We start from the raw sequence: 9,824 nt of genomic DNA on the forward strand, positions 1-9,824 counted from the left end.
GCGTGGGAGGGCAGTGGGTGTGGGCAGAGTGTGGGGTGGGCGGGGTGTGGGAAGGTTGGGGTGTGAGGGTGGGAGGACAGTGGGTGTGGGCAGAGTGTGGGGTGGGCAGGGTGTGGGGTGGGCAGAGTGGGGGGTGGGCAGTTGTGGGCATGGGAAGGCAGTGAGCGTGGATGTGGCTGCTGACATGGAGGAGGGGTCGCAGTGTGGGAGGGGACACAGGAGCAGATGTGGATGGCCTTGTGGTCCTGCTCTGGTCCATGTCCCACTGGAGACCCTTCAAGAGTTTGGAGGCCCTCGATCCTCCCAACTCAGACCCTGGACCCTCTCGTGCCTCTTGTCTGGCTGAGTGGGCACTTGGGTCCTGGATAAAACTCTTGGACATCTAGGAGTCTGCAGGTGGACAGGACGCACCCAGGCCACCATCCACTTGGAGTGCGGGACTGCCTTGCATTTCCTGTTGCTGACCCGGGGGCCCCTGAAGCAGCCCCAAGCCTTCTTGCAGGTGGCCACCGCTGGATTTGGCGCCAGGCGGGTCCTCAGGATGAGCCTGACTCCTGCGTCGCACGGTGGTGTGGGAGGGGACCTTGCATGTTTATAAATATGCATGAATCGGGGCACAGGGCTTCCTGACGGCTGCCAGCCTGTGTGAAACCCACCAGGAGCACAGTGTCCTCCTACAATATCTTACATCTGAAAAGACTTGTTAAGGCCTCGGTTCCTGGTCACCGTCAGCCAGGAAAGAACAAAAATGTGCAGCCCTTGTCTGCACTTTAATCTCTGGGTGCATTGTGCTGCAAGCATGTGACAAGGGGACAGCAGGGATTGTGTCCAGATGGGGGGCAAGGGGAGAGTCGTGGGGTGGCGAAGGCTGCCTGATCAGCACCCCAGGATTACACCCACAGCCCTGCACCCCGGCTCTTCCTCTGCACCCCTGCGTGCAGGGGGCAGTGGCTAGGAGGCAGTGTCTGTCCCGTCGCACGTGGGCCTGGGCATGGCTATCCCTTCCTGCTGACTCCCAGGGACTCATGCTGCCTAATGTGCCTGGCTTAATGAGCTGCGAAGTCCCACCGCCATTGCCTGACTCTGCCAGTTGGTTCACCAGGAAGCAAACACGCAGCAGCCTGCTTCCGGGGGCATCTCCCAAGGGCTGGAGGGAGGCTTCTCTTTGATGAAAAACTAAGATTTTAAGCAGAGCGTCTGTCAAGGAGAGTGAGCATGGAGAGGGTAATGGCCACCTGCCTGCCTTTGTGCGTGACGTCACTCGGGGGAGAATCCTGCTCGCCCATGGCCAGCAGCCCTTGAGGGTGACATTGGCCCAAAGCATGAATCTGCTCTGTGACGCTCACTCACTCACACTGTCTGATTTGACCTCAACTGCATCCCGTAGGAGAGGATGGGGATGCGGAGGCGGCTGGGGTGGCCCCAGCAGCTGCACCCGGGTGGCCTCCATCTCCATCGTCACACTAGAACCTTGGGAGGCCACCTTTACTTGCTCCCTCTTTCACAGGAGGAACAGAGCCTGGAGTTGAGCCAGCCTGACCGGGACACCGCGGACCAGGCTTCCAGGCACCGAGGAAGGAGACCCTGTGTCAGGCAGAGCAAGGCTGCTCCAGGAGGATCCTGCCAGGACAGCTTCGATTCGGGAGCTGAGAGCGCAGGACAGCTCTGGCCGAGGAACAGCGAGCAAGGGTGTCCAGGGCACCTGGGTGACCCCGAGCCCTTGGCTGGGAGTGAATTTGAAAATGGAAACCAGGAGAGAAAGCAATCTGCCGGTTCACCACGGAGGACCCCACAGAGGACACATCGTCTACCCAGGTCCAGCTCCTAGGAAGACCAGGCTCTGGGTCATTTCTAACAAAAGAGAGGACAAGCCAAGACGGCTCCTCACGCCAGCTCCGAGAGGTGACGGACTTCCACTTGGTGAAACTGGGCAAGGGCGTCCACCGGGCTGCGTGCCCAGGTCTCCCTCCTCCCCACATCAGCCCAGTGGGGCCGGATCGTGTTCCTCCTTCTCCGATGAGGAAACCGAGGCTCAGAGACACCGCCCAGCTTTCCTCCCACGCCCACTTTCCATCCCGACTTCCAAGTCTCCAAGGTCAAATCCCACCAGTTGTGCCCATGTCAAAGGAGTCGGCTTCCCTCAGGGCAAGCCCTGCGACTTGCAATGGTGGCCGGTGGCTGTTCTGAGTAGGTCCCATCGGCAGGCGCAGGCTCCAGGAATAAGCCAGCTCGGTGGACACCCCGGAGTGTGGGGAGTCGGAGCCTAAGCTGTGGCAAGTGCATATTATGGTGGCTGGTGAGCTTCACGCTCCCTCCAGGCAGCTGACAGACAGATGAGGGCGGCTCTGTTCCCCCACCTGGTGCAAAAGCAATAGGAAGAGACGCCTCCCCGGGCCGTGAATCAGCAGCGCTCAGGGCTAACTGGGCTGGCGCCCTCGGCAGCAGGCAGGCACCGGAGCATCTCAGAGGCAGGAACAGGACCAAGAGCAAGAGCCGCCGCAGGGTGAAGTCTGTATCAGCCTCCAGAGCCTCACTGCGTCCCTGTGCTGTGACGACCGTCCTTGTTACAGATGAAGCCCAGAGAGGCTGAGTCACTTACCCTGGCTCCCAGAGCCCAGCAACCAGGAAACCACACAGGGCTTGACGCTTGACCACCCGGCTCCAGGGCAAATCCCCCGGCCCCACGGGCTAGTGAAAGGCAGGATTCCAGAGGTCTCTGGTGCTCTTGCTCAACTGAGTGGGAACAGGAGAGGCCAGAGCTGGTGCACCCACCCGGCCCCCGTGACTGGAGAGCCGGAGCTGCCGGCTGCAGCTGACAGAGGAAGGCAGCTGCACAGAGAGAGCTGAGAGCTTGGTTTGCTCTCTTGGTTACGATTCTGCCTTGAGCTGAATTCATCCCAAGATTTTCAACTGCATGAGCCAATAAATTCCTATTTTTTGCTTAAGACAGTTTGTGTCCAGTTTTGTCACTTTCAATAGAAGGAGTCATAACTGATTCAGGATTCTCTCATTTTTCACAACTTACATAGAACATGAAATCTAAAGATAAAGTTGGCATTTAAAAGAAATCAAGATAGAAGCTGAAGACAAAACACAACACAGAACGCAAAGCAAAGCCACGTGCGGCCTCTGCGGCCTCCCTTTACAGCGGCGGAGGCGGCTGCACTACCCCACCTGCAGCCTGGGAGCGGGGCTATGCCTTCGCCTCTGGCGTCAGCTTTGGCCACACCCACTCGCAGCCTGGGGAGGAGGGCTGCCACTCCACCTGTTCCCTTCCCCGTGAACAAACCTGCGACTTCCTGTGTGACTGCACAATTGGGTGTCAGGAAAATTTACTTTGACACATTTTAGAACTTCAGTCTTGGAAGTCAGCAGGAGTCTGAAACAAGAAAAGAGGTGGGATGAATGGGGAACAGGCAGCAAAAGATAAGTGTCAAGCTGTGCTTTTTATAGACCGTGGGCTCTGGGCTCCAAGGCCAGTCTCCGCAACAGCAGGTGAGAGAAATGAGGTGACGGCAGCGAGGGAGCCCCACCTGCAGGGACCACGAAGCCCCCTGCTGCTCGTCCTCCAATGATCATGGCTTCCTTGTGTCCCGGACAGCACGGTGCTTCCTCCAGAGTGTTCCATCCACAGCTGACGAGCACAGTTAGAGCTTTCCCCCGAGGATCAGGGTGGCTGCGGTGACGGTCACATTGACATACTTTCTCTCCTTTTGCAGCTACTAAATCACATTTGTATTAATTCATTGATGTAAATTAGAGATGGTTGCCCTCCAACCAGTGTTGATTTCAGGGCAAAAAATTTAAAAAGTCGAAAAATGCCTTATGCTAATGTCACTTCAGCTCAGCTAGTCAGACGTGACTTTAGTGTTCTGGACACACCGAGCGGTAGTGATTGGACCCCTCTGATGACGTTGAGGATTTTGGCAGAATTTGGAGGAAGAAGAAGCAGAGAGAAGTGGGGGTGTGGGGCCAGCAGACCCCACTCTGCAGGCAGGTTCTCAGCTTCCCGTGCACCTCTTGGTGGGTTTGCCACACTGTCCCTGTGACCGGTGGGAGCAGAGGCAGCCATGGCAGCACCACAGATGGAAAGCAGTGACATGACTGTCACCTCGGGCCAGGTGGTGTTCAGGGCACTGCGCGCCTGGTATCAGTGTGAATCCTGACCACGGATTTTCCCTCCTCCCTGTGGTGGGAACAGGAAGACGGTCCACCTGGCCCAAATCCCACGACTCAGCTGGGGTCCAGCCTGTGTCTGCTCCTCAGGTCCCTGGGCTGGGCCTCTCGGTTGGAGCCAAGGGCTGAGTTTCGAGGCCTTGGATGAGCAGTCGCCTTTACACATTGGGCAAGTCACATAACCTTGAGTGCCAGTGACCTCGTCTGTAAAAGAGGTGACAAAGTACACTCGTGAGGCTATTGAGAGCCTCACGGCCTAATGTGTCTGGAAGGGTGCCGCCTGGGTGACACGGCCAGCAGAAACAAGTATGGACCACAGAGGAACATGACGGCCATCACTCCATGACCAGTCAGTGAGCGGGCAGAGAGGAAGGGGTCGCAACTGCAGTTAGGTCCCTGATTGTTTGGCTTGAGTGAATCCACATCCTGGGTGTCTGAGTGGTGGACAGACCAGGGATGGACGGATGGATGGATGCATGGATCGTGGATGGAGAGATGGAAACACAGACGCACAGGTGTAAAGGTCGGGGGGGTGGGGGATCGACAGATTTGGCCAGGCAGCATGGCTGACCACCCGGGCACAGGCGTTTGAATCTTTACCTTGAAACTGTCCATTGAGTGGTGACCTATACGAACACCAGTTTTCCGTTGCTTGAGCCCAACCTTCTGTGACAATCACCACACTGCTGGGTGTGGGGCTGGACGCTGGGCTGGGTGCTGGACGAGACCCAGTCCCTGCCCTCCTGTGGCTCACAGCTTCCTGAGGGGACAAACCCAGCTGGACGTTCCAATGGGAAACACAGGCTTACGCAGAAGCACGGCATGATCCTGTCCCTAAATGAGACACACCCGGGGAGTGTGGAGCCTGTGGGCTTGTGGCACAGAGCAGTGTGACATGTGGTCCACACCCACCGCTCTACTCGGCCACCCCATGGCTCTGCTTACCCTCTGTGCTCTCCTCAGGTGAGGACGGGGTGCCGGGGGCTGGTCTCCCCCCGGGGCTGCTGCCGTTGGGGGCTGCTTCCCTTTCTGGAGCTCCATCCTGTCCCAAGCTCAAGGTCATGGACAGAATACGGCTCCTTGCAGTGAGTGCCGCAGCTCCCGCTGACAGCTGGGGTCCCGACTCCGGAAGGCCACCTGCGGTCCACGCCCCACGCCTGGGGCCTGCAGTCTGGTCCGCCCTGCGGAAGCCGACCCAGAGCATGGCTGCAGCTTTGGAACTCCCGGTGCCTTCCCCTCCCTGGACCCTCTCAGAGGACTCCCCATCAGGTCAGTGCCGCCATTCCCCCTGCGGGGGACTGCAGAGGGATGCCAGGCAGCGGCTGAGAATCTCCAGGCCATCTTTAAACTCTGCCTGCCGTGACCGCCCCCACCCCCACGCGGGGACGGAGGCTTGAAGTGAACTGTGTCTTCTTAAAGGGGCAGCCCTCGGGGGCCCTTGGGCAAATTGGACATAATGAAGCGGCAGGAGGACGGCAGGAATGAGGGCCGGCCTGAACGTGCAGCTCAGCACTCTGGCCCCACGGCAGGTCCTCACCTGCTGCCTCCAGCCAAGGACAGCCCAACAGGGCCCTGCTCTGACAGATGGGCAAGGTCAGCCCCCAGCTTCGCACCTTCTACAAGAGTCAAAAAGAGCTTCCGCCTCAGGGACTGGACCACGGGCCAGCCTCCCCTCCCTATCCCAGGAGGCACCGCCTGCCCTGCAGCTGGGCTGCTGAGTCCCAAGGGCAGCCTGGACGGCCAGCTTAGGACCCTTGCTTCTCCCTGGGCATCCTGGCCGTCTGTGGGGTCAGTGCCTCTCCTGGTCAGCCCACACAGCTCGGGTTCAGGAGGAATCGGCAGTAGAGAAGGACAGACCAGTGGCCCTCACGCGGCCCCCTGACCGTCAGCTTGCAGGGAGGGCGCCCCGTTTGTGGGGGGAGGCCGGCCAGGGGATTAATGGCGTCCTCGTCTCTCCCTTCATTAAAATGACACCTCTCTTTTATGTTGAAGGGATAAGAACTGTCTGGGGGTTTCACATCCTGACACCTCGGAATTTTTCTCTGTTAAGAATTTGAAAAATATGCAAATGTTCTGCCTAGAACCAGACACACCTTTTTTCATATGGGCTGGTTCTGATGAAGACGGATTGGCTCCAGAGTAGCTGGCCTCCCGGTGCTCCATCACACTCCGCCTCAAATGAGATCCTGCCGAATTTTAAACCTGTGCTGAGGGAGGTGCGGGTGGGAGAGGCGGATCTCAACAAATTACCGTGACACAGCGCTTTCCCAGCGTGAGCACCTCCAAGGAGAGCACCTCAGCCCAGGTGAGCTGCGGGTGCCTCCTTGCAGACACCCGCGACTCCACTGTGTGAATTAAGGCAGGCGGTCCGCTCTCAGAGGGGGCTCCTGGGGGCGCACACGACCAGAGCACACCTGTGCACTCTGCTGCACGTGGGAAGCATGCACACGTGTAACACGCACACACGCACAGTCCAGGCCACCAGCACAGGGCCCGAGACTAACGTGCACAACTGGTGGCCAGGTAGAAGCCCCCGAATCTCATCTTTGCAGGAGGAGAACTGGTTATTATCCAGCAAACTTCCTCCCTCCCCACTCCCCTCTCTCCTCTCTCTTGCCCTCCCTTCTTCTCTCCTTTCTACCCATTTCCTCCTTCCCTTTCTCCCTGTCATCTGTCTGTACAGCCAGGATAGGCGAGGTCGTGATGCTGTAACGAGTAGCCCCCAATCTCATGGCTTAAGGGTAACAAACATCACTGCTCATTCACAGTGGCCTGAGACAACTGCCACTCCTCAAGGACGAAGCTGACAAGAGTCCTCTCCACACAGGCCATGGTCTCATTGAGACAGGAGAAAGGGGAGGCGGCAGATCGCGTGCTGGTGTTCTTCTGTAGAGTTCGCTCACGTTTCTGCCACACTGCCCAAGCCACAGCAGGTCCTGAGGCCACCCCTAACTCGGATGGACGGAGGAATGGTGGTCCTGCCCTACACCCAGAAAGGACAACAGAAATACTTGGGATCCACCCAGACAACACTCAGCTCCCGTGTCAGAGCTGCCACCGCAGGTGGCCTGGAGTGGGTGGCTCCACCCTGGAAATGTATTGTTTCACAGCCCTGGGGACCAGAAGACCCTGTGCACAGGCGAGCGAATCTGCCCACTCCTCTCCCCCAGCCTGGTGTTGGCTGCAGTCCCAGGAGCTTGGAGACGTCTCACCCCAGCTCTGCCCTGGTCTTCACTTGGCCTCCTGAGGGCATGCTCCCTGTCCCTGTGCTCTGTGTCCCTGTCCCCTTTGCATAAGGACACAAGGGTATTGGACAAGGGCCCCCCATGACTGCAACTTGACTCAGTCACCTCCATGAAGACTTTACCTCCCAACAAAGTCGCACTCGTGGGTACAGGGACAAGGACTCGTGCCTAACTCGACCCAACACCTCCCGACTCCAAAGTCCCTCCCCAGAGTGGGTGCCCACGCCGGCTCTCAGTCGATCCTGCCCCGTGGAACTCTGAGAAGGTGTGTGCTTGAAGAAACGAGAAGAGAACCTTACAGCCTCACAGTCCCTGATCCGCCATGACCCCACCTCTGATCTTGACCAGCAGGGGTGGACGGCAGGGTCTCTGCAGGGGCTGCGCCCTCGGAGTTGGAGGTACTGTCTGTGCCCAGGGCACTGTGGGACCTGCTCCTGTCCCCTCCAGCTTCCCAAGGTGGAATCCTATCCCCCGGGCGAGGGGACGAGGGGGCAGGACTTGGGAAAGGGGACTGGGAGATGAGGGCCCCACCCTCCTGAATGTCATTGGCACCTCATAAGCAGGGTCCCAGGCACATCCTCGGCCTTTCCCCTGCACGAGGGCCCAGAGGGAAGGTGGCCACCTGTGAGGCAGGAAGGTGGACTCTAACAGACATTGTCCTCGACGTGAGACTTCCGGCCTCCAGGACTGTGAGAGAGAAGCCGCTGCTGTGGCCACGCCACAGGGCCGTGTGTGTCCCTGGTACCAGTGTGTGAGTGTGAGTGTGAGTGTGAGCGTGTGGGGAAGAGGTCCCAAAGGACAGGTGACTGCCCGGGGACACCAGTGACATGCTCACACTGTCCCATAGACAGGCAGCAAAGCCAAATAGGAAATGGCACATGTTCAAAAGTTGAAAAAGTTAAAAAAATGTGAAATTATTTATGACAATATAATTCATTGAATCCAGCACACACCAAATGCTGTCATTCAAGTGTGACCTTGTCCAAGAATCACTGAGGGCTCAGTTCTCTGTTCACGCTGTCTTCAAAGCCAGGCACATTTCAATCGAAAGTGGTTGTCGTGCCCAAGAGTCACGAGGGACAGTGGCTGCTGCACTGGAGAGCTGACGGGGACCTCAGGGGACGTGGCTCCAGGTGAGGCAAAGCCTTTCTGGGGTGCTCAGAGAGCGCCTTTGAGGGGGGCTGTCTCAGGTGGCCGTTCCTCTTACCCCCCCGGATGAGTGTCTGCCATAGGAGCTGCTCTGGGCCGGGCAGGGGTTCCAGGGGCAGGGCCTCCGAGGACCAGGCAGGCAGCAGGGGGGCTCCCTGCAGCACCTTCCTGCCTCAGGGTCCTGCAGATGCAGGTGCCGTGAGGTGCTGCAGCCCGTGCCGGCTCTGGCCTGTGGCCCTGTGAGACATTCACAGTCGATCGGCCGCACCCTCCCTCAACCCTGTGTTTCCTGGTGTGACTGGAATGGAGGCGCTTGTCACCCCCCTGTGACTACGTAAGAGAGCAGATGCCAGTGGAAGGACGGCTAGCCGGCCAGCACCGCGCTGACCGCCAAGGCACTGCCGGCCGTCTGCACCTCCCCGGCAGGCGTGGGCAGTGCGCAGGGTCGGGCTCCAGAGCCGTCAGTAGGGTTAGGGTTAGGAGACAGGTCCTGGGGATCTCTCCACTGTCCAGCCCCAGTCTCCTTATCCAGGAACTACGGATAAACACGACTGACCCTGGGTCCTCGAGAGAGTGGACAGAGGGCCCATCATGGGCTGCCGTGAGCAGGGACAGTACAGGGACAGGCACCTCCCCACAGGGCTTCGTGGTTGTGCAACCTGAGAAGTCTCACAGGGCCCCACGCTGGGGTTAAACCTCAGTCATTCGTGAATGCAGGGCCCTGTGTTGGTCTCCTCCCCACCCCACCCCTGGCCTGGGAATTGAACCAGGGCACCCTCCCACTGAGCCACATCCGCAGACAGAGTCTTGCTAAGTTGCTGAGACTCTGCTGGACTTTGCGATCCTCCTGCCTCAGCCTCCCCAGCTCTGGGATTGCAGGCTTGCACCACCGTCTTTAGTGGACCTGAAAATGACAAAGTCAGTTCTCTTTCCTTACCCTAAACGAGCTTCTGGGGCGGGGGGGGGGGGGGGGTTGGGCGGGATGTCAGCCTTGCTACCTTGCTGTTGTTCCAACCCTTGGTGTCTTCTGACTGTCAGGGGGCCGTGTGGGGGCCATGGAGGAGCAGAGGAGCCTCGGGAGTGAGCCAGGAGGGGAGGAAGGCTCCTGTGCAGAGGTGCCCTGCCTGGGTCCTGCCCCCAGCAGATGTGCTGGAGTGTGGGCACCGTGCTGCAGAAGCGAGGCTGGCTTGCCAACGGAGGACGAGCCTCCTCCCACACCGCCCCTGCACTCTGGCTCTCACTGCATCCCCCAGG

The sequence above is a fragment of the Marmota marmota genome, unplaced genomic scaffold (genome assembly GCF_001458135.2).
Source record: "Marmota marmota marmota unplaced genomic scaffold, marMar, whole genome shotgun sequence".
Classification (NCBI taxonomy): Eukaryota; Metazoa; Chordata; class Mammalia; order Rodentia; family Sciuridae; genus Marmota; species Marmota marmota.